At 39.7% G+C, this 26,041-nt stretch overlaps 1 long non-coding RNA gene across 3 annotated transcripts in view; it reads left to right on the plus strand.

Moving 5' to 3' along the window:
* The first annotated feature begins 20,857 nt into the window (after positions 1–20,857).
* Positions 20,858–26,041, plus strand: part of LOC116597331 — an 88,915-nt gene continuing 83,731 nt past the window's right edge. For 2 of the 3 annotated variants that reach the window (XR_004288560.1, XR_004288559.1), the window contains exon 1: positions 20,890–21,670. This is a non-coding gene — a long non-coding RNA (uncharacterized LOC116597331). Of the gene's footprint in view, positions 21,671–26,041 lie in introns of all 3 variants that reach the window. The other variant, XR_004288561.1, reaches the window with a different exon arrangement.

Genomic DNA, 26,041 nt, shown 5'->3' on the forward strand with positions numbered 1-26,041 from the left:
TACTCATGGATTGAAAGGGTGGTTCAATATCCACAAATCAACCAGCATGATATGCCACATTAATAAAAGAAAGAATAAAAACCATAGGATCCTCTCAACAGATTCAGAAAAAGCATCTGACATCGTATATTCTTGATAAAAATCCCTCAAAAAAGCCAGGATAAAGGGAACATATCTCAACATCATAAAAACCACATACAAAAAACCTGCAGTTAGTATCATCCTCAATGTGGAGAAACTGAGAGCTTTTCCTCTACAGTTAGGAAAAAGATAAGAATATGGACTCTTACCACTGTTATTTAACATACTACTAGAAGTCCTAGCCTCAGCAATCAGACAACAAAAAGAAATAAAAAGCATCCAGATTGGCAAGGAAAAAGCCAAACTTTCACTACTTGTAGATGACTTGATATTCTATAAAGAAACCCAAAAGACTCCACCAAAAAATTGCTAGAACTGATATACAAATTCAGCAAAGTCACAGGATACAAAATCAATGTATAGAAATCAATGTACAGAATCAATGGTGCATTTCTATATACAAATAGGGAAACAGAAAGAATAAATAAGGAATTGATCCCACTTACAGTTGCACCAAAAATCTTGAGATATCTAGGGATAAACCTAACCAAAGAGGTAAAAGATCTGTACAATGAGAACTATGGAACACTTGGGAAAGAAATTGAAGAAGACACAGAGAAATGGAAAAACATCATGTTCATGGATTGGAAGAATAAATATTGTTAAAATGTTTATATTACCCAAAGCAATCTACACATTCAAAGCAATGCCTATCAAAATCTTTCACCAGCATATTTCAGAGCTGTAACAAAAAATCTCAAGATTTGTATGGAACCACAAAAGACCCCAAATAACCAAAGCAATCTTGAAAAAGAGAAGCAAAGCTGGAGGCGCCCCAGCTGCAGACTTCAAACTATATTGCAAAGCCATAGTCATCAAGTCAGTATGGTACTGGCACAATCACACACACACAGATCAATGGAAGAGAATAGAGAATCCAGAAACAGACCCACAACTCTATGGTGAACTGATCTCTACAAAGCAGGAAAGAATATCCAATGGAAAAGGGATAGCTCTTCATCAAATGGTGTGGGAAAACTGGACAGTGACATGCAAAAGAATGAAACTGGATCACTTTCTTTTACCATAGGGAAAAATAAATTCAAAATGGATGAAAGTCCTAAATGTGAGACAAGAAACCATCAAAATCCTAAAGAAAACAGGCAGCAACCTCTTTGACATCGACTATAGCAACTTCTTTTTTTTTTTTTTAAGATTTTATTTATTTATTTGACAGACAGAGGTCACAAGTAGGCAGTGAGGCAGGCAGAGAGAGAGAGAGAGGAGGAAGCAGGCTCCCTGCTGAGCAGAGAGCCCGATGCGGGGCTCAATCCCAGGACCCTGAGACCATGACCCGAGCCGAAGGCAGAGGCTTAGCCCACTGAGCCACCCAGGTGCCCCGACTATAGCGACTTCTTACTAGATACATCACCAGAGGCAAGAGAAACAAAAGCAAAAATGAACTATTGGTATTTCATCAAGATAAAAAGCTTCTGCACAGCAAAGGAAATAATCAACAAAATAAAAGGCAACTAACAGAATGGAAGAAGATATTTGCAAATGACATATCTGATAAAGGGTTAGGATCCAAAATCCACAAAGAACTTATCGAACTCAACACCCAAAGAACAATAATCCAGTTAAGAAATGGGCAGAAGACATGAATAGACATTTTTCCAAAGAAGACATCCAGACGGCTAAAAGACACATGAGAAGATGCTCAACATCATTCATCATCAGGGAAATGCAAATCAGAACCACAATGAGATACCATCCCACACCTGTCAGAATGACTAAAATTGACAACTCAGGAAACAACAGATATTGGTGGGGATGCAGAGACAGAAGAACCCTCCTACTCTGTTGGTGGGAATGCAAACTGGTGCCGCCACTATGGAAAACCATATGGAGGTTCCTCAGAAAGTTAAAAATAGAATTACCCTATGACCCAGCAATTGCACTTCTAGGTATTTACTCAAAGGATACAAAAATACGGACGTGATGGTGCTCATGCACTCCAGTGTCTACAGCAGCATTATCAATAATAGCCAAGTTATGGGAAGAGCCCAAATGTCCATCAACTGATGAACGGATGAAGAAGTGGTAAATGCATGTAATGGAATATTAGTCAGTCATCAAAAAGAATAACATCTTGCCATTTCTAACAACACTGATGGAGCTGCAGTCTATCCTGCTAATCAAAGTTAGTCAGAGAAAGACAAATATCACATGATTTCACCCATATGTAGAATTTAGGGGGAAAAAACCACATAGACACAGGGGATGGGGAAAAAAAAAGAGGGAGGCAAAGATAACAGACTATTTAACTATAGAGAACAAACTGAGGGTTGCTGGAGGGGAGGTAGGGGAGGAATGGGCTAAGTGGGCGATGGTATTAGGGAGGACATTCGTAATGAGCACTTGGTTTTATATGTAAGTGATGAATCGGCAAATCGCATTCCTGAATATCACAGGATTACACTATATGTTAACTAACTAGAATGTAAATAAAAAACGAATATAAAAAAAAGAAAATGGGATATAAAGCAATTACTATTCTATTCAGCTACCAATGGGGGGGGACCTCTTTATTCCTTTGGAAGAACTATTAACTGTAACAGAACAACAATGTTGTGATAAATATCAAGATTTTATACCCACAATAATCCATACACATTTATGATATTCCCTGCAGCCTAAATAGTCTTTGTTTCAGTTGCTGTTACTTAAATCAAGCAGTCGTATCCTACTCTCGCTTGGAAGCCACTTAGAGCCGCAGCACCATTATCTTCAGCAGCTTGCCTCACTGCTCTTGGAGGCAGCTGGTACCTAAAGTAGGAGGAAACCTCAGCAAGTGTTAGAGCAGCCTTTAATCTCTATAATGACAGCACTTAGACCCTAATTATCCAGGCAAATAATTCATGCTACAACAGTGGGAGCAAAGGCCCATTTTGGTCTCTTTCCTCCCAGTGTTTTCATCAGACTAAACTCAGAGAAGATCGTGGCAGTTATCCAAGGTGGACGTGCCATGAATCAGAGGACTGGCTCTCTGGAGAGGTCAAGACTACCTTAAGGATACTTCATCACAGAAATGAACAGTTCCCTAAGTCCTGCGATTTAATCAAGCCTCACTAAATACTAAATGACAGTTATCTGGTTGCTGCGAACTCCAAATGTTAAAATCTGGTCTTCTAAAAATGCAGAACATTTTTATCTTAATATGTTCCTTAAAAATATAAAACCATAGTTTTCATATGAAATGGGGCCAGCATAAAGACAAGAAAAAATATATATCATACCACTACATGCATAGACTAAGAAGAAAAATCAGAAAGGAAGATATCCCCCTGGGCTAGGGTACGTGTGGAAGATTTTATAGTAACAATATTCTTATCCCCATTTCATAGATGAATAAAATGAAATTAGACAACCTGTGCAAGGTCAAGGTGTAACCTATAGGTAAGAATTCAGACCCAAGTGTTCTGACATCAGAATCTAGACTTGCTCCACTCTGCTGGACTATGTCTCCTAAAATGGTATTATTTGAACTGGGCCTTGAACAAGTACAGAATTTATCAAAATTAAAAGAATGTAGGACATTCCAAGAGCGGAAGAAAATAAATAGCAAAGGCATAGAAGTAGACTGGAAAGTCTTAAAAGGATATAATAAAGAAGATGTCACACCATATTGGAGAATTTAGCAAGAGATCAGATTAAAAATATGGGGGGAAAGTCCTCAAGAGAGAAAAATGAAGAAAGTGGTAGTCCAGAGAAACCAATGAGAGAGCTATGTGTTTGAAAATAATGTCGTTTATTGAATACCTTCTATGTTCCAGGCAAACATTATCTCACTCAACCTTCACAACTTTGTAAATCTAAGTATTAGTATTTATTATTTCTCCAGCTCTAACAGCAAAGTGTCTTTAAATATGGAAATCCCATAGTACTTCCCTAAATTTAACTATAACACAATAAAGTAAACAATATGCAGATAATGTGAACTAATAGACTTTCTTTTATGTTTATATTTTTCAATCTGACACTGATCTTCAGAAAAAAAGGACAAAATTATTACACTTTCAAGATCTAGAACTTAAAATATCAAATTATACACCATTTTAAAGAACTATCATTTATAAATGTAGATGCATTTAGCATGTAATCACAGAACTATGTATGAACAAATCAATTTTATAAATAGAAAATGATTAAATAGTATAATTAAGTTTGAATGGATGAGTACTTAATGAAGTGTTTTATTCTAAGCACACTCTTTAAGGAGAAAAAAAAAAATTATTGTGGTAAGAGCTTAACCAAATTTTGTTATTAGGTTTCAGAGCAATTCAATTCAGTAATTATTTGTAGGAGATCGACTGTGCTAAGCATTTCCAGTCTTTGGCACAATGAGAGCTTGCAACAGGCCCTTTAACACTAACGGGCCTGCTTTATATCTTATGGGCTCCCAACGCTTCCTCTCCTTGCACAGCTTAGACAAGGGGCCACACTGGACTCAAAGGTACTCAGTTCTGGGGTGCCTGGGTGGCTCAGTGGGTTAAGCCTCTGCCTTCGGCTCAGGTCATGATCTCAGGGTCCTGGGATAAGTACCGCATCGGGCTCTCTGCTCCACAGGAAGCCTGCTTCCCACCACCCCACCACCACCCACCTGTCTCTCTGCCTACTTGTGATCTCTCTCTGTCAAATAAATAAATAAATAATCTTTTTAAAAAAAAGTACCCAGTTCTTAGTCTGCCCAGCAACCCACAATAAATTATAGCTGGGCTTTAAAGTAGGAATTATAAGCACTCCCTGCTGGAAATCTGAACTAAGAGAATATAGAAAAAATTGCCAGATAGTGATAAAAGCTGAGAGATTCAAGTTGTGTATGGTCCAGGAGAGAACAGTGGAGGCATTGTGCCATTAGATTTAGAGGAAGCTGGTTTGACAGAGAAAACATGAGGTGGAAATGAGACAGGCCATGCATCCCCTGAGGGAGAGAGAGAAAGAGATAAAAAACAAAATCCTTAGTTTCTCATGTTTTCCCAGGTTCAGTTCCCAAGGGTCTTGTATATACTCTGGCGCCTGTATTTATATTCCCGTGCGATTTTACAAGTTGTCCTTATAATAACCTTCTTGTTGAGCACTTCTCAGTGCTTTTCTGTTCTCTAACAAGATACCCCTGCCTACAACACCTACTGTGATTCCAGTTCAGAATTATCATCCCAAGGGCTCATAGATGACTTATGGAAAGTCTCTGATCCTAAAAATCTTGCAACCAAGTGGAAAACAAATACAGGCACATATCAAATATAATACAAGACAGACCATGTAGAAGAGTACAAAGTATGATCAAAGTCCATGGGAAGGGTGTCTGGTTCAAATTTGTTGTATGTAAGTTGACTTCTTAGAGAAGGTGAGATTTTTTTTTTCCAAAGCTTTTTTTTTTTATTTATTTATTTTAGAGAGAGATAGGAAGCATGAGCAGGGGGAAAGGTAAAGGGAGAGGGGGAGAGAGAATCATAAACAGACTCCATACCAAATGTGGAGCCCGACATGGGGCTCGATCCCAGCACCCTGAGATCATGACCTGAGCCTAAATCAAGAGTCAGTAACTTAACCGACTGGGCTACCCAGGTGCCCCGAGAAGGTGAGATTTTTATTGGATCTTAAACAATGTCAGGGTTTAAAAAGTAAGGAAAAGTAGAGAATTATACTCTAGTGCAGGGAAACAGTGTCAGCAAACACAGTGGCAGAAAAGGGCAGCTTCATTGAAAAGCAATTGTTTTGAAATGATTTTGCTAGGTAGTGCATATAGCATAGGAGAGTTTAAAAAGAGAGAAAGCAAGTACAGAACATACCACAGAATGTGGAAACTGTAGAGCCCATAGAGCTTCTCCATTTGAGAAATTAGCTTATTAATGTAAGCCTGTAAAAAACTTAAAATTCTGTATTTAGTATTCACTGGGAACAGAGGTAATCAAGGTAGGTATCAGTTATTAGGGTAACTGATTCTTTTTTTTTTTAATTTATTTATTTTCAGAAAAACAGTATTCATTATTTTTTCACCACACCCAGCGCTCCATGCAATCTGTATCCTCTATAATACCCACCACCTGGTACCCCGACCTCCCACCTGCCCCGCTAGGGTAACTGATTCTTGTAGGCCAGATCTTAGAAGGATCCAGAAGGCCCAGAAGTGATTATCTGAGTTAAATGTATAAGCAAGATCAATGAATGCATTTACCAAGAAAGGAGTTGCTCAGGTCCCTATAGAAAGAGTTGGGGAAGAAATCAGCCACAAAAGGACAGACCAAAAGGAATGGAAGGACAAGGTACTGCGAAGTATATGAGAACATAGATACTTGGGTGTGGCAACCAAGAAAGACAGAGCTGAGGAACATGTAAGATTAATTAGCTGCAAGGTTCAAAAACAAAGCAAAACAAAACAAAACAAAACACCTCAGGGGTGAAGTAATTGTAGTGGTTTTCATTTAGAGTACAGAAATGATTTTTCAAACCACAAAATTTATCAGCGTAACATGGTAACTCAGAGGTTCATGAGTAATCACACCATCATAACCAGCACATTGAACTGGTTATTTAGAACTCACTTTAGTTACATTTCTAGATCCTAGGAAAATTCCTTTAGAACCTAACTCCCGTGAAAGGTATTAAAACTAAATTAAAATCCATATATATCAGACACTTATATTTCTGAAAAGGCACTAATCCCTTCAAAGTGGAAGTGTTATTCTTTTTCCCATTAAAAGACCATTATAAATTTTATAAATGAATTTCATACATTCAAGCAGTCTAAAATTTAAAATATCAATCTAGGTACATACTATTTATGAAGCAGTCATTGGAAATCACTTGGCCTCTTTCTGCCTTTTCCAAATGACTTAAAGAAACATTTGGTGTATGGTGGTGCTTACTTGACTTGGGAATTATTCAGTGAAGTGTATTAATATGCTCCAGACTATGGGGGAGTTCCTACCGATAAGGGAGATAATCATTAAAACACTATCTCCTTAACTGCTGCCTAGTTCATTATTTTGTTCTCATTAGACAAAATGGCAGTCATCCCCTACAAAATAACCCTAAGTATAAACTGAAGCACTGTGTTCCTTCTGGGATGAAGAATGAGAAAAATATGTTCAATGTGTACGCTTCACATTTTATATTATTGGGAAAACTATGCTCAGGATTCTAAAAAATTAAACTAATACACAATATAAATTACTAAGAACTTGATGACCCAGGAGAATGATGAACAAGTACTTGAATACGTATGTGTGTTTAAAAATCAAAATAAAGAAACCCCCTCCAGAACGAAACTGGAGAATGATGAAAACTCATACCCATGTCTATGAAAAATATGTGCCAACCAACTCTAATATCTGAGTACAGATTTCACAAAATAACTTACATGTGAGGTCTCTGAAGGATCCATCTAACAGTATTTCATTTAGAAAACTTTAATGAGGAAGGCGGATTTCTGTTCTTGTGAGCTGTCTAAGCTTCATCTCTCAGGTCCCCACTTTGACCCATGCGAAGGAGAAAGGGTATTGGTATCCTTCTCACAGGATTAGCATAAAGATTATATGAGACAGATGATGTTAAAAATTCCCTGGCACTTAGTACTCAAAAAATATTGGTTCCCTTCTATCATCTACAGCATCATCATTTGGTCTTCTAGAATTTGGCCTACAACAATCATACTTTGGAGCTAAGCAATTTTAGCTTTTGGCAGTCAGCTCTACGAGCTCTCCTTGAAATCTCTGATGTGTAAATACACCTTTAAATAGAAACATAAGGTACAGTATGAAGATAGTATCCTTTGGGGATAATTTAGACAATCAATAACAACCTGACATTTGTAGTAGCTGAAAACTAAAAGAAAAATGATAAAGAATTGCTTTTTATACCTTTTAATTATTTAAAATCCAAGAAGTGGCCATAATTTAGAGATGAGCAAAACGGAATTGCTTTTCTATATTCTGTAAAAGATAAGAAATTTGTAGATTATACCCCAACTGCTTGAGCAATTCTATTTATGCTTACTCAAAATGAAAGAAAAGGTCAGAAAATGATACATATGCCCTTTGACATTTCACTGAAAATAAACATTATTTAAAAGAGTGATACCTTGGGCGCCTGGGTGGCTCAGTGGGTTAAGCCGCTGCCTTCGGCTCAGGTCATGATCTCAGGGTCCTGGGATCGAGCCCCGCATCGGGCTCTCTGCTCATCAGGGAGCCTGCTTCCCTCTCTCTCTCTGCCTGCCTCTCCATCTACTTGTGATTTCTCTCTGTCAAATAAATAAATAAAATCTTTAAAAAAAAAAAAAAAAGAGTGATACCTCAACCAACAAAGTAAAATGGGCTGTAAGAGAGGCACACATCTAAAACCACCTCCAGGTCACACTTCACTCATCATCTCATTTCAATGTGGTTAATTTTAAAGATATACAAGTTTCACGATATGCTCAAAAAGCAAAAGTACTTGAAAGCCATTTCTTATCCATGAAACACCTGTAAGGCAATTATAAGTTATATAATTGGTCACTCATTTTGTTAAGAACTAAAACGTCCTAAACTGCAAGTCTACCAAGTATCTCTAAAGCAGACACACAACAGGTTTGGAATTAGAAATAAAATGGTCTTGCTTCTAAATTCCATCTTAATTCACCAATTATAAGGCTTCATTTCCCCCCAAATTTGATGCATTTTATGTCACTCAAACTGATTATATTTTTTTCAATAAATTGGAGTCACCAATCCTCCCAACAACCTGTACATTTCTAAAGACTATGATTTGGGAAGAACAGAGAAGTTTTGCAACAAAATTGTCCCTTTCTTAATATAATCTCCAGTAGGTTTTAGAGTTTAGAGTTTGTTTTTATTCATCCTTTGAGTTCTTTTTTTTTTTTTTTTAAAGATTTTATTTATTTATCAGAGAGAGAGAGGGAGAGAGCGAGCACAGGCAGATAGAGAGGCAGGCAGAGGCAGAGGGAGAAGCAGGCTCCCCGCTGAGCAAGGAGCCCGATGTGGGACTTGATCCCAGGACGCTGGGATCATGACCTGAGCCGAAGGCAGCTGCTTAACCCACTAAGCCACCCAGGCGTCCCCATCCTTTGAGTTCTTAAACTCTGTTACGTCACATCATTTGGGGACTTGAAATGATTAATTCATGAGTGCCTATGGACATTTGGTTTAGATTAGACTAAGGCTCAACCATAATAAGTCCAAAATGGTCTCTTTGAGTCCTATGATTTCCAGTTCATTTTATTTTTCCCCCATGGCAATAAGCTGTATTATAGATCTCAACTGCATTTTATATAGGTGGGGGGAAAACCTGCCCAGATGAGATGGCAGTTCAAGTCACTCCTGGAAAAAAGTTATCTCAAATATATGGTAGTTAATAGAGAAGTAATTTGACTCCAATTATAAACAAGATAGCACTAGAGATGGCATTATAAATTCTTAATATCTAGACCCTCATCCATCTTTACAATTCTAGTCCTGATCTATAGTCACACATCACATGTCCTATCATGTGATGATGAATGTTGAAGGTGCCTGGGAGCAGAGAAAAGCGATAAGCCAGGAAAGGCAAAAATACACTACTAGTGCTACCACCATCCCACACCCAGAGTAAACATCATTCATCATACCATTCCTTTTTACTGAATTTGTCTGGAAACCTTATATACAACTCCATTAAATGATAAAAGCAAAGGTTAATTCTAAAAAATGCTCAATGTGACTCATTTCCTTCTCACTGATATTAATAAAATAACCGTATGATAATAATTCCTTAAAATATTTTAGTTCCTTAATTTAAAAAAATGTTTTGCTATACGTAATGATCAAAAGACAATAAAAGATGTTATATTGCGAATGACCTGTCATTTTTTTGTCTAAATGAGATTACTAATTTCTTTGAATAATATGCAAATTGATCATCCTGAGTTTATGTATTTTAACTTTTTGTTATGGAAAACTTAAAATATTTTTTTAAAAGTACAGATCACTGTCTAATGGATGTGCATATCAGGCAACCATCTCCAACAGTTATTAACTTTCTGCTGTTCCAATTTTATCTATCCCTTTACCTTTTCTTCTAAGGTATGTTAAAAGTAACTTCTAGAAAGCATGTCGTTTTACCCATAAATACTCATAAACATATATCTCTATCATAAAAGGACTTTCTAAAACATACCACAATATCATTACCACACTCAACAAAATTTGCAATTATTTCTTAATATGAACTAATAACCAGCCCATATTAAATTGTCCCCAATTGTCTGAAAATGCCCTTTGAGTTTTTTGGTAGAAATCAGGAATTGAGATCCAACTGGTTGATAAACCTCATAAAGTATTTTTCAGTCTATCACATTCTTCTCTCCTCTTTTTTTAATTTATTTTTTAGGGACAGAGAACATGGGGGAGTGAGGGGCAGAAGGAGAGAGAAAGAATCAAGCAGGCTCCATGCTCAGCAAGTGCAGAGCACAATGCCAGGCTCAATCTCACACCCCTGCGAGCATGACCTGATCCAAAATTAAGAGTCAAACCCTTAACTGACTGAGCCACCCAAGCGCCCCCTCCTCTCATTTTTTTTAAATGCTCTTTGTTAAAGAAACTGTGTTATTGTATATAGAATTTTTCCATTTTGTATTTAGCTAATTGGATCCTTATAATGATGTTCAATATGCTTCTCTATCTTCTATATTTCCTAAAACCTAGAATTAAAGGACTTATTAATTCAAGTTTATTAATTGGGTTTTTTTTTTCTTTTATCAAGAATACTTCATGCATGGAGATGTTCATTATTGTTTTACTTTAGGAAGCACATGCCTCCATTTGCCCACTTATTAAGAAGGTCCATCCACTGTCAAGTTCCCCATCACCCTTTCACTTAATGATTCTAGTAGCCATTTGTGATTATTGCCTCAACCTGTTATTCCATTAGGGCTTATAAAATGGTAATATTTAGCATTCCTTCTGAATTTAATAGCAACAGTTTCTTCTAGAAATAAGTAAACTATTAGGTATTCTGAAATACAGCCCATAAGAAAAACTGCTTGAGAAATAGCTGAATCCACCCTTTGATCAATTTTCAAGAAAAGGATTTGATGCCCTAGCTACCTCCAAAGCTGTTAAAAGCGTTTTGTGTTTCTGCTTTTATGCTTGTTTGCTGTTGTTTGTGTGTATCATTAAGTGTTTTACTGCACTGTGATTCATTATTCTTTCGCCTCATCTCTGGCCAGGGGGGGCCCTTCAGGTTGGCTCCTGTGTGATTTTGACCTGATTGTAATAGGCTCGAGTAGCTTTCTCTTATCTGTTCTGACAAGATGTCCCAGACTCCTTTTGTATGATTCCTAACCCGACCTACAATCTGTAATTTCTCTAAAGAGACTTCTTTGTTTGGTTTGGCGTGTTTTTTTAGTGGAAAAATGGTACTTAGATGCCTATGAGTTCTAGAATAGTCATTGTGACTGTGTGGTCATTGCTTCTAGGGCTTTTCAGTGTACAAACCTAAAAACAGGTATTTTCAGATTGAGAAAAATAAATAAGCACATATATCTCACAAGTTAACAGTTACAGGAATTTTACTCAGCGTCTTTGATTTTATAGTTTATCTTTTCTTTTTCTTACTGTGAATATCCTGGTCCCTAACATTAACATAATTACTTACTTGCTTTATCCTATCTATTTATCTATGCATCTGTTAATAATAAAGCAACAATGCCAACATTATCAGTTGCAATACCATTGAAAGCAGTTTAAAATTTTCACGTGGTTTTGTCTTTATATCTCACTAGTGCTGTAAAGTTAAAACATTGTGTTTTAAAATCACTGGAAATTTATTCTTTACAGACACAGAATTATGTTTATTAGTTTATTAGTTCATTAGTTTGGTCTCTATTTTCTAGATAGATTTGTTTTCTTTTTAAATAAATTTTGTTTTTGTTTTAAGATGTTTATTCATTTATTTTTTTGTCAGAGAGAGAGAGAGAGAGCGCACAAGCAGAGAGACAGGCAGGCAGAGGGAGAAGCAGGGTCCCTGCTGAGCAAGGAGCCCAATGTGGTACTTGATCCCAGGACCTGGGAGCATGACCTGAGCCAAAAGCAGACACTTAACCAACTGAGCCACCCAGGCAGGCATCCCTAATTTTGTTTATAATGACATAAATTGCTTACATGGTCCCCAAGCCAACTCTAAAACAAAGCACTCTGATGAAGGTCTAGCCTTCATTGCTCTCTCTTCCCTACTGTTTTCTTCAAATTCCTGTAAATAATCATTTTTATTGGTTTTTGGCTTATGCTTGCATTGTTTCTTTTTGAAAATATCAGCATGGCACATACAGGGACGTGTATATACTTATGCACACAAGCCAATATTCTTACCCAAGAAGAAACTTACCCTACACATTCTTCTGCACATATATTTAAAGATGTGTTTGTTTATTTATTTATTTACTTATTTATTTGAAAAAGAGAGAGAATGTGCACACATGAACATGGGGGGGGGTGCAGTGCAGAGAGGGAGGGAAAGAATCTTAAGCAGACTCCGTGCTCAAGCAGGGCTCAATCCTAGGACCCTGAGATCACAACCTGAGCCAAAACCAAGAGTCAGATGCTTAACCGACGGCACCACCCAGGCAACCCATGCATCTGGTATGTTTAATAAATAGCACATTTTATAGATTACTCCAGACATTTTTAGAAACCTACTCCATTTTATGGATGTACCATTATTCTCTATCAGATGGTTGAGGGTTTTTTAATAATTTGAAAAATTATTTTCTAATAATTTGCAAGTGATATATTATTCCTAATGAGATTTTTAAATTTTTAGTCTATGACAACTTATTTCCCATTGAAATAAAACAATTAACTCTGTGCTTTTCTGGAAAATTACCATATCCCCTCTCAAGGGCAGGATAGCGGACTCTTAATGTGAAAATGCTTATGTTCACAGTGGAAAAAAAAAAATGAAACACATTTCTTTAAACCAAAGCAGAAATTTGTGGTTAATACTTCTCTTTTGACATAAACTGAAATATATCATTTACCCAATGGCTTACAGAACACAAAAAAATAAGCAGAAAATTACTGGTTTGAAGTCATAAGCACTAGACATTTCTTAGAAGTTTTGATGATGCTAAGAGCTGGTTAAAAAGTATCACAAGTTTGAAAAAAAAAGGTTGTGAGTCAAACAAGTTCATGGTTTGCAGAACACATCTCCATTACCTCTGCCAATATATAGATGGCATCATTTTGAATTCATATATGCAAAATTACTGAATATATATACCCATCACACGAATATATCAAATGAACTTGTCAACTGAAGCAGAGGTCATCAAGGATAGTCCATCAAACACTCCGACAAATGTACATCTGAGCACCTACTGTGGGGCAAGCACTTTGCTAGCTGCTGGAATACAATGCCGAACCGGCTCCCTGAATTTAACTTTTCCTCTGACCTGTAAAATTTTGAAGGATTGACAAAAGAAAGGCATAATTTACAAACTCTGAAAATGTGCTAAGGACAATGATAATTTTTTTACAAACTACAGTGGAGACAGAACAGAGGAGAAATTCAACTGATTAATTGTGGGAAAGCTTCCCCGTCAAGTGGCGGCTGGGCTGGGCTTGAAGGATAAGTAACTGAGAGTAAGACAGGCAAAGGAGTTCTTGGCAAAGGGAAAAGGAGAGAACATTATCCATTAGAAAACAGGAAGGAAGGAAGGAAGGAAGGAAAAAAGAGAGAAAAGAAAGAAGGGGGAGGGAAGGAGAAAAGAAAGGCAAAGAAAAGCAAGGCAAAGAAAAGAAGGCCGGCAGGCAAGCTAGCTCTACAAATGATCTTTCCCAGGACTCAGTACCTCCAGGGTCTCTGAGTGCATTTCCACCTCTACAAAGGGACACTCAGACTAATTACCCTGGAATGAGCCTGCACATAGGAATTTTTAAAAACTCTCCCAAGTAATTCAGTGTGAAACCAAGGCTGATAATCATTCCAACAGTAGATGTCTGGAACTATACAAAAAGATGTGAATCCTGCAATGAATTTCAGCTCCAAGATAGAGCAATGACCTCTTTGCTTATGGGGAATCGTGTAATTGCTGTCTGATACTAAATCCTGGGCGTAAGGTTCTCAGTATTTCCCTTTCACTTTCAAATAAATAAATGTCACCTTTTTTAATGCTTATTAAAGTCAGCATTCTAAAACCATCTGCTGTTTTGTTTTTATAAACATATAGGACCCATGATATTCTTAGGACTAGTGACAAATTAGGCTTCAACTTAAGCCAAAATCCACTGCATATAAAAGAAGACTGTCCATCATTTTGGCCATTGATGCTTAATTATGCATTTTGTTAAGTAAAGGTTTTACTTTAAAAGGTTCATTACTAACAATTAGTCTTCTCTCTTTTCTAATTTATATGCACCTGTTTCTAATTACAGTGGCACTGTGTCAGCCTTAGAAAATATATCTTAAACTCTTTAGAACAACTTGGATATTTCTGCCTACCCAAGGATATTTATCTTCCTGTTAAAGAATTAATTCAACCTTACTTTGTCTCCAAAACATTTCCTGTACTTTTCTGGAATAATGATTTTAGTACTCCTCCAATATTTACAAGGTAAATATAAGCATTTATATTTTGTTTTTATTCAGAAGGCTTATATCTCACTGAAGGTGGTAAGAATTTCTGAACAAAAATGTAAGACAGGAAACCCTAAAAAATAATTTGTAATCATTAGATTTTGTCTAATTCTGTAACTGTGCTTATCATTGAATGTTTGTGTCCCCTTACCAAAAAAACAAAAAACAAAAAAAGCCTATGTTGAAGCCCTAATCTCCAATGTGATGGTATTTGGAGGTGGGGCCTTTGGGATGTAGTTAGATTTCGATGAGGTAATGAGGGTAGTGCCCCTCTCATGGGATTAGTGCCTTTATTAGAAGAGAAAGAGGCCAGAGGCCTCTCATATTCCGCCACATGTGAGGATACAGAAAGAAGACAGCCATCTGCAACCAGGAAGAAGATGGCCTCTCACAAGAAACTAAATCTGTTAGAACCTTAATCTTGGCTTCTAGAAATGTGAGAAATAAATGTTGTTTAAGCTACCCAGTCTATGATATAATTTAGAGCAGCCTAAAATGATTGAGACAGACCCTCAGAACCTAAACCAAAGCCACATTAACTAGTGTCGGAAAAGTCTTCTGCCAGAAAATGTAAAACGTGACTACTATCTCGGCAAAGAAAGAACCATAAACAAATTCTCTACTCTTAACAGCACCTTAAGCTGAAAGCACAGAATTCTGTGTTACCTGTAGGGGCAAGTAGAGGGAAAGGTTTACTCATAAGAATCTATTTTTGTAGTAGCAGTAGTATGGGATTTTAAGTATATATTATAACTTACTGCTGACTAAATAAAGTCCTATTTTAGAAACTTTCAGAATTTCAACGTAAGTTAATCCTAACAAGGACAAAAAGAAATTAATTACTTTTAAACATGATCATTTAATTGTTCTTAGTTTACAATATATAACATGTGGTATTATAAGTTGAAGACACGAATGCTACTTTTAAAAAAAACCTTACTGAGCCCTCCCTGACTGTCAAATTCCCCATGCTGTCTATGACATTCCATTCCAAGTCTATTTGGTCCCAGTGGGCTCCTGGGCTTCCTCTCCGCCATCAAAACTTAGCTCTCCTTTTTACCACCTCCTCTGATCTCAATTTCCTGGCAAGGACTTGATGAACAAATTCTTATACATACATTCATGGATGATAGTGAGTTCATTCCAAGTACATTTACGAATTTTCATAATTATCATCCAGAGCTTCTATTTTAAAATAAGTTATCCTAATGCTGAGAATTGAAGTGATATTGTTTTAAAAAAGAAAAAAATTTTCCAAAAGACCTAGTTTCAAAACTCTGTGTAACTCACTTAACCTTTTTGATCCTCAATTTTAGCAACTGCAAAATTTATATAATATCCATCCCCTTTATTTTGAGGATTAATGGAAGGAGATAATTAAAGTACTTTGAAGCTTTTAACATATATATATATAGAAATATTACATTTGTATGTGAATATGACTACATATGCACACATATACATGTATATAAGATGGTATTATTTACTCAATATTGTGAGTACTTAGACCTTTTAGTCCTACCTTCTGCAACCATTGAACAAATGAGTGACCAGTTAAAATATTAGATTTAAAAGAAGAGAGAAATGACCTTTTGACAGGAAAAGATCGCTATATACTTTAGAGGCTACCGCTGAGATGCCCAGAGAAATGACTTTTAGAAAAATGGTCACCATTTCATAGCTTTAGCCTTCCAAGTCCAATATAGCTGAATTTGACACAGTGGGAGAATACAGAATAAAAATGGCCCTGCAGGTAATTTCATCCTATTATGTTTATTTGAAAGGAAGACTGAACTCTATGCATTTTTTTTCAATGTTCTTTCTTACAGTTTTGGTGCACTGATCAGAAACAACCTAAAGCTATGTGCTGAGGGCTGTAATTTCATAGGAAGTATCGCAGTAAAAAATTTGATGGATGTGTATCCAAAAGGAGATAACCTAGGGAAGGCATCAGAAGCAAAATAAGATTGTCTCTAAGTAAACCCATTTAGGACTAGCCTATCACACCGACTCCACCACTATAAAATTATGGATTGGTCGGGAGCAGCCGAGAAGCTTGTAAGATATGCTGAGGAAACAAGTTCAGGCTAGTGTGTAATCTTAAAGCTGCTGAGACAGGAAAATCACTAATTGCATTTTCTGAGTGACACTTTTGATCATCCTACCTTCTCATGAAAGAGGATTTTCTGAAAATTGAAAGGGTGTTAGGATGTTGAGAATCAGCCAAGTGGTGATATGCTTGCCCAGAATATCATTTTCTGTTTCTGCGGGGTTTGGAAGGAAGAGTTGGTTTTGATACTGTTGTTTTCCCCAGAACTCATACTATGTCTGAGCACTTATTTAGGATGGGCCTCATACACAATATTTTTTTACATGACTACTGAAGTGGATAGAAGTTCATGCCAATAAGACATAAGTGTCAGTGGTTCCCTTTCCTTGTAATTTTTCCGAAGAGTCTTATATAAATGTACTGATGGGAACAAGCAGTAATAGGATTCCTCAGCAAGGAAAAGAACAATATAATGAATGGTGAGCTTCAGGGCAAGAACAACATTAGCAGGAGATAAAGAGCAGTTGAGAAGTGTTCAGACTGAAAAATTATTAGACGCCCAATCTCTAATCTCTGCTAATGCGCTCGTCGCTGAATATGGATGTATGAATACAGCGGCTGTATCATTCATGTTGTGATAACTACTCTTTTCTGTATGATGAAAGAATCTAACTACACAAGCTCTACTGCTGGGGAATAAATGGAATCATAGCACTTTAATAGAATCATTTAAAGAAAGGCACTGGGCATTTTGGAAAGAGAGCTATTCTCATATCCCAAAAGCCAGGAGCTCACCTGGGAAGGCTGATGAACTAACCTCCAGTCAAGTTACTGGACAGAACAAGGGAGAAGACAAAACTGCAAGGCTAACCTACTGATAAAAGAAAACTTTATCTCCCTCCTACCCCACTGAAGGTCATCTTTTCTACTCTTTGCCCCAGAAACACTTAATTTGAATGTTTAAAAATCTTGTGGTTTTACATTATTTACAGTTTCTTAATATGTATCTCAATAGCCTACTACTTAAGATTAGATAAATGTTAGATTCATTTCAAACATTTATTTGATTCAGTGCTAAATTTTATTTACATGGGTTCAGTCTTCATAGTTTGTTGACTACATGACAAGTTCTTAGGCCACAACATTTAAACATGAGATGGGAATGTGACACCTAACTATTTAAAAATCTAAGTCACACTGACTTCCATAAAGTGCAGATTTCCCACTTTTCTCCCCATATTCATATTCCCTACCAGTTAGTCAATCTGGTTAAGATAAAAAGTTGAAAGGATTTGGTGTTGCAGAGAAAAGAAAGATGTAGATTTTCTAATACTATTAAGTAACATACTTTGTTTCTAGACAATTTATTTTTTTAAAAAAATTCAGCATCCACTACATGCCCACCTGTTCCCCAAACTTAGGAGATACAAAGAACAATAACACAATCCACACTTGGCTGAAGAAATATCTATGTATTTGTTTATACCTTTAGGAGAGAATGATTATACACAAACTGTAAAAATTGTATTAAAAATATTACCGGGTACCTGAGTGGCTCCGTGGGTTAACCCTCTGCCTTTGGCTCAGGTCATGATCTCAGGGTCCTGAGATCGAGCCCTAAATTGGGCTCTCTGCTCAGCAGAGAGCCTGCTTCCCCCTCTCTCTCTGCCTGATTCTCTGCCTACTTGTACTCTCTGTCAAATAAATAAATAAAAATCTTCTTAAATAAATAAATAAATAAAATATTAAAGAATGGGTTTACTGGTGGCTCAGTCGGTTGGCTCAGTTGGATGCTTGGTTGCCTTGGGTCATCATCTCAGGGTCCTTTGGAGCCCTGCTTCAGGCTCTGCACCAAGCAGGGGGTCTGCTGAAGATTCTCTCTCACCCTCCCCCTCTGCCCCACCCCACTCTTGCACACACTCTCTATAATAAATAAATCTTTAAAAATATATATTAATTAATAAGTAAAGTTTCCAAAAATGATTAGGCAAACATAAGATGAATACCTACTGTATGCAGCAGGAATTAGAATGAATAACTGTGACATTTTGTCAACAATTGCTTTACTTTTCACATTGTTCCATTTTGCATTGTTAAAGTCACAAAGTAAATGGGGACGGTTGGTTGGGGGGCTGGTGAGTAGTTTAAAAAAAAAAAAAAATGGTTTTATTTTAAAGTTAAACAATGAATCCTACAAGCGTTATTCTGACTCAGAACGGAGGTGCAGTGTGGCATTCTCCAAAGGCTGCCAAACGTCTGTCTGTCCTCAGTCCATCAAAGATCAGCACAGCGAAGTCCAAGGTCAAAGTAGAGGAGTCATCGGGATGCATCTTGCAAAGATGCCTTTTCCCTATCAAACAACTGCGAACCCCCAGATGGAACAGTGCCAGCCTCAGACTGACCTGTTCGTGGCCTGGAACCGACCTGGAAGACCGACTTACAGGGCTCTGTGGGGGCAGGCCTGGGCCTGGTGCAGGGGGAGGCCACGGGGGACGGATCTGAGTGGAGGGCGGAGGAGACGCACGTGGCACAGCCGGCGCAGGAAGCGGCGCCCAGATCGCCCCGCGGCCGCACATCAAACCGCTCGGCCTCGGCACCACTGTGGACGCGGCTCCTCCCCAGTTTACATTTCTTTGTGTCGCTGTTTGTCTTCCGGCCACGCTTCCCCAACTGTTGTATAAAACTCTGAATCTTCCAAAACCCAGCGCATCCTTGTTGTGTGACACGAGGCGGCTTCTCTTCTGCTAACTCGCTCGCGTAGGAACTTCTCTCTGAAGCCACAGCCGGGGGAGAGCTGGGATTTGCACAGCAGAAACACAGCCTGTGTACATTCTGCTTCTGAGCCCAAAATAAAGATGTGAATCCAAAGTTTCCCTTAGCCTCAGTTGATGAAGAGACTCCAGGGTTTTCCACCCTCCGGAACTAGACTTTTATGGAAACGGAGGCGAGCGCGGCGACCCCGCCTGCGGGCGACGGGCGGTGGTCAAGATGGCGGCGTAGGATGACGCCGGGCTCGCCGCCTCCCACACGCGCCAACTCTGCAGCTGCACAAGGAACAGGAGGCGCAACAACGGCTGCAGAGCGGGCGGACAGCGAAGGCCGCCTCGCTGCAGGCGGGGGACACTGGGACACGAAGTCACCGCGGGGCAACCCCATCGGGAGGGCGCTCACACCCGAGCTTCTCCCCAAAGAGCTGCTCCCTGAGAAGCAAAGGGTTTGCCCCCCACATAGGACGCCTCAAGTTTGAGAGAGAGAGACAAGCCCCGAAGACGTCCGGCTTCGACGGCCCGCCCGAGTCCGACAACCTGAGAAACGGACGGCTCTTAGGGCTCGCGCGCAGGAACTCACCGCCGGGGCCGAGCAGAGGCCGCCGCTGGGCCACCAGGGCCGGGGCTGAGTGAATGGGGCTCGTGTGCTCGTCCGCAAGTCGGCCTGAGGGGCGAGCGCCCCCCCCCCCCCACCTCCAGAGGCCTGCTGGCGGGCGCGCGCCTCCCTCACACGCTTCCTCCGCGGGCGCCATCTTTGTTTGGGGTTTGTTTTTTTTTTTCCCCCTTTAATGCTTGGCCTTTGCGCCCCTCGTACCCGCTGAGCAGGCGCCTTCTCCACACTCTCCCTTGTGCAGGGCACTAGTATCTCTCCGAAGGGAGCTTCTGCGCACGTCTGACGCTCCGGGTTGGCTGCTGTGCACCAGCAGATGCCCACTGGTGGCGCGGTCCGAGGCCCGAGGGCCATGGGATCCGGGGTCGCCCGGCACTGTCACGACTGGGGAGACCATGCTTGGCCGCCCGGGCACTGCCGGGACGGCGGACCGAAACACCCCGACTCTTGTGACCGCGGCCTCTCTGCTTGTCCCGAGCTCCCGCCGGAGGAGCAGCGTTCACGTCAGGCCCACGTGGCGGGAGCAGAGGCTGGCGCGCGTGGTCTTCGCACTCTCTCCGCCCTAGTCCGGCTCGCGGGTGTCTCCCTGAGGGCGCACGCGCACCCTGGCTCGGTGCCCGGATGTGTGCGGCTGCACCACGTGACGTGTCTGCGTCACCCAGCGCCGCTGGCCCGTGGTGCTTCCGAAAGAGTGAGAACAAGAGGCGTTCGGAGAGGATAAGGTGATGTGAGGTGATCTGGGTCCCGGGGAAAGATCTAGTCCCTCTAGCCCCCGGGGTCGCCACCAGTGGGAGTAAGTGTACAAGAGGATAAAAAGCCCAAAGTAACCCCAATTAGGTTTCAGTCAGAATAGGACAGCGTCTCGCCGGTGTTCTCGTCGCCCACCGTGTCCAGCCTGGAGGCAGAGGTAGGACAGCACCGACTAATGAAGTGTCTGTTCTAGAGCAATGTGGTGACGAATGTTCTGGGACAACTTGGATGGGTTGTGGTGCCCAGTTCTGAGGGCAGTCGCCAGGGAGGCGCTGCTATAGGGGTTTCCTCAGACGTGGTCCCCATGGAGACGAGCACACGTTAAGTGAAGCCGGGACCTTCCGGAATGCGGGTACACGTCCTCCGAGCCTCCGCAAGGCTCAGGAGAAAAACTGAGGTCCGGGTGCCCTGATGAGAAACTGTTCTGCCTCCAGATGGTCTTCAGACTCAAGACCATCCGCTCTTCCGTGGGTCTGCAGACTGCCTGCCCGCCTTGCAGATTTGGGACTGGCCAGCCCCCACAAGCACGTGAGTATATAAATAGGCAGTGTGCATCCTATTGGGTCTATTTCTGTGGAAAACCCTGAGTGATACAGTGGGTAAGTCTAAAGGGGCACCCTGAGCCCGCATTGCCGGCACGTCCTGCGCAGCAGTTCCTGGATAGAGACCTGCAGCACCTCCGAAACAGGGAGTCCGGCGGACGGGGCTGCGGAAGACAGGCGCTTTGCGACCAGAGTAAGTGGCAGCAGCCGTGGATTTCATCAGCAGCTATCCAAGTGACCAAAAATAGCAAGTGACACCTCAGAAGGTGCCAGCTCCCACACCCCACAGGCCAGCACAGACTAACCATACCACAAAAAAATTTAGGGACGATACTGAGAAGAGCATAAGCCGGTTGACAGCCCAGCCCTCCATGGGATCACACCGGTGTCCCGCTGAGCCATCTTCATGAGAAGTGGCAACGTTAGAGAGTAGAGTAACAGCCCTGGTGTAAAATTTGTACTTTGAATTCACTGGGTGCATGATGAAATACACTGAGCTGAACATATTAAACCCAAACCTACTTTTCTGGTCAAGATTCCTTTCAGGAGAGGTGATGTCAGCAACATGGCAGAATAGAAGGGTCCCACTCATATTCTGCCTTAGCGACAATAATTTGGTAGCCACCTACAGTCAAAAGTACCTTTGTACTTTGGAGATTTGCTCTTGTGGGAGTTTTGGAATCCACATAAGAGATGGCAAAACCCCAATAGAGTCCAAGACCAAGGAGAGTCATTTTGAGAAAGCAGGCAGGTGCCCAGGCAGCAGGCTATCCAACAAAGGTCCCAGTACAGTCACAGAAGCAGCACTGTCCCTCTGTGGACTTGGCTGCTCCCCCATTTGACCTTGGTCCTACCACCAGCACCATCTGTTAAGAGACCCTGGAAGACGAATGACGAATCACACCTGCCCTTGCCTCCAATAATAGGCCCTTCAGTACTCAGTCTGGCCATGAATGCTGAAGTGTCCCAAAACCCAGCTCTTTCTTCTCTGGTCCAGGAGTCCATGTCACCAGGGGATGGGCTGGCAGACACACCTGTCAGTTCCCCTTGAAAGCAAATCAACTGCCTTTGGTCCCACCATGAATCCTGAAATGGTACCGTGACTTGGCTCCAGACCCTTTCAGGGAGTGGTCCTGACCACACAGGGACCCAGCAGATGACGTGCTTTTCTGTGCCCCCAAAGTTAGGCCCACTGATATCTATCCAACTGTGAATCCTGAATCAGCCCTGTGACCCAACTCCAAATTTACTAGTCAGTCTGAGGGCATTCCTGTATACCAACAAGCCCAGCAAGGTGCACACCAATCCATTCTCTTGGAGGGAGTCCTATAGACCTCAGTCCCAACCGTGGACCCTGAAGCAGGCTTCTGACTGGTGCAGCCCCTCTCAGATGCAATCCAGGGCAAATCCTAACCACCTAGTGGCCTACCCAGTGACTCAGCAGAAGCCTTACCATACTCAATGGGAGGAACCCCATCTGTGTACCTAACAGGTCTGCCATCTGAGGACCTACTTGAAGACCTTGAAGTGGAGATTTATTTTAGTACCACCTTGCTAACCAAGGTCATGGAGGCAGTCCTGTCCACCCAGAGAGCAGGGTAGAAACCTGCCAAAGACCCTGGTAACAGGAGCACAGTTGCTGGATTATATAGTAAAAGTTTATTTAGTTTAGTAAGAAACTGCCACACTGTCTTTCAAAGTGGCTTTCTAGCTGCCTTCATTCAAAGCAATGAATGAGATTCCTATTGTTCCACATCTTCACCAACTTTTGGTATTGCCAGCGTTCTGAATTTTGGCTGTTCTAATAGGTGTATAATGGTATCTCATTTTTTTTTTTAATTTTTATTTTTTAAATTTCTTTTCAGTGTTCCAGAATTCATTGTTTATGCACTACACCTAGTACTCCATGCAATACGTGCCCTCCATAATACCCACCACCAGCCTCACCCAACCTCCCACCCCTCTCCCCTCCAAAACCCTCAGATTGTTTCTCAGAGTCCACAGTCTCTCGTGATTCATCTCCACCTCGAATTTCCCCCAACTCACTTCTCCTCTCTGTCTCCCCATGTCCTCCGTGTTATTCCTTATGCTCCACAAATGAGTGAAACCATGTGATAATTGACTCTCTCTGCTTGACTTATTTCACTCAGCATAATCTTCTCCAGTCCCATCCATGTTGATACAAAAGTTGGGTATTCGTCCTTTCTGATGGAGGCATAATACTCCATTGTATGTATGGACCACATCTTCCTTATCCATTCGTCCACTGAAGGGCGTCTTGGTTCTTCCACAGTTTGGTGACTGTGGCCATTGCTGCTATGAATATTGGGGTACAGGTGGTCCTTCTTTTCACTACATCTGTATCTCATTGTTATTTTAATTTGCAATTCCCTAACAGCTTATGATATTGAACATCTTTTCATAGGTTTATTTGCCATCTGTGTATCTTGTTTGGTGAGGTGTCTGCTCAGCATTTGTGTTTTTCGATTGTGATATTCTGCTCATTTTTTCAAACTTTAAATATGAAGGGAAAAATTCACTTACTTTTATAATAACCTCAAAATAGATTTCCTTCTTGGATTTCTACTCTTTCCATCCTGAGATGGGAGTGAAGAATCAGAGTTATTTAATTGGGGAAAAAAACCCAGATGCCTCACTCATAATCTTCTCTGAAAAAAACAAACAAACAAACAAAAACAAAGAAAAAATAGAACTGATATTTTCTCGGGGAGGAACATAGACAACATTGTACCTGAAAATAATAATAATTCACATTGTCCAGGTGGCCTGGAACATTTGCCACTTGACTTCCATTGTCCTGATTTCACCTCTAAAACACTGACAGGACACAGCAGTTATCAGCATCCCACTCCGGGTGATTAATCAGAAAGTCTAGGCTATTTTTGAATTGTCAACTTGAGTTTTATGAGCTATGCCCTCACTTGTTTTGAATGCCCTTGTATTTAATTCTTATCAATTTTATGACCAAGTAAAACAGGGGTCAAATTTACTATACAAGTTCTGATTAATGAAATTATTTAAACAACTTTTACCAGTGGAATGGAAATACTGTTACTTCCTAATAACTAATACATTTTCAAATAGGTAGCAAGTCAGGATATTTATTTTCTGAAAATGTGTTATATCAAAATATAACAAATTGCCATTGGGAAAAATCAAAAGCACCTTATTAAACCGTGTTTTGGCATGAGTATGGTTTAGAATATGAAAGTGGGCTGTTAACGGGTCTCAAGCAGTTTATAATAGCTTTACAGGCATGGCTATTAAGGACACTAAAAGTATCATAACATAAAAAAAGAAAATAAAGAGACATAAATATAGGTCATGGTCAAAATATCCTTAGACATCAATAATTTAGATAAAAATTAGACTTTGCTTTCTAATACATTTTCATTTATTGGACCATATATTATATGTAATGATTCAGATTAAAATTCTATATTCTTTTAACCTTTTAATTTAAGCATTTACAATTAATATATATGTACTTTATGCTCTAATAGAATCTCTGAATATGTTTTAAAACTCTTGTTTGAAAGTGAATATTCACGTAGTGATGGTTATATCAAATTATATCATCAAAGATAAAATGAATAAATTTAAGGGCAGATAAAATTCTGAAACAACAACAAAACCACCAATCAATAGAAAATAATTAAAAAGCAGAACTATCTAATCATCATGAATCACTAAATAAGTGGAAGTTCTAGAATATTTTTGGAACTGCAAGCAACTCAGAAGGTCATTTGGTCCATCTACCATATCTGGGTAAATCTACAGTTGAGAATTATCCTGGGCAAAGAGTTGTCAGTTGTCCTTCTGAAGATTCATGGAACATTCGCTGATCATCCATTACAGTACCAACATTTATTAATTACATTCTAGAATGTCTTCGTTCTCTTCGTCTGAATTCTTTCCTGCTGCTATTTCCTCTGCTTTACCTTCTGAAGGAATTACAAATAATTTCTCCAAAACCAGAGCAGTGTTGATCAAGCGTCAATCCAACCAACGTTTTTACCTAAATTAAATAGAAAATGCCAGTGTGTTGAGTAAACAGAAATAACTGTTTCTTGAAACTTGCTTCAGTTATCCATATATATTGTGTGGATATTCATTTATATACAAGTATGTGTCTGTCAAGATTAAAATATAATTGTTACTAAGTCTAATGGCTATAAATTAAAAAAAGAAAACATAAATTTCTATTAGAACATCAAAAATTATTCTTTAGGGGACCTGGGTAGCTCAGTTGGTTAAGTGTCTGCCTTCAGCTCAAGTCGTGATCCCAGGATTCTGGGATAGAGCCCCGCATTGGGCTCCCTGATCTGCAAGGATCCTGCTTCTCCCTCCCCTTCTGCCTGCCACTCCCTTTGATTGTTCTCTCTCTCTCTCTCTCTCTCTCTCATTCTGTCAACTAAATAAATAAAATCTTCAAAAAACAAAAGAATTATTCCTTAGTCATTTTTTATTCTTATTATAGTTGAAGAGTATTTTCTGACAATATATATTCCATTTTGACTAATAAAATTGTTGTTGTTCACAC

The sequence above is a fragment of the Mustela erminea genome, chromosome 8 (genome assembly GCF_009829155.1).
Source record: "Mustela erminea isolate mMusErm1 chromosome 8, mMusErm1.Pri, whole genome shotgun sequence".
Taxonomy (NCBI): domain Eukaryota; kingdom Metazoa; phylum Chordata; class Mammalia; order Carnivora; family Mustelidae; genus Mustela; species Mustela erminea.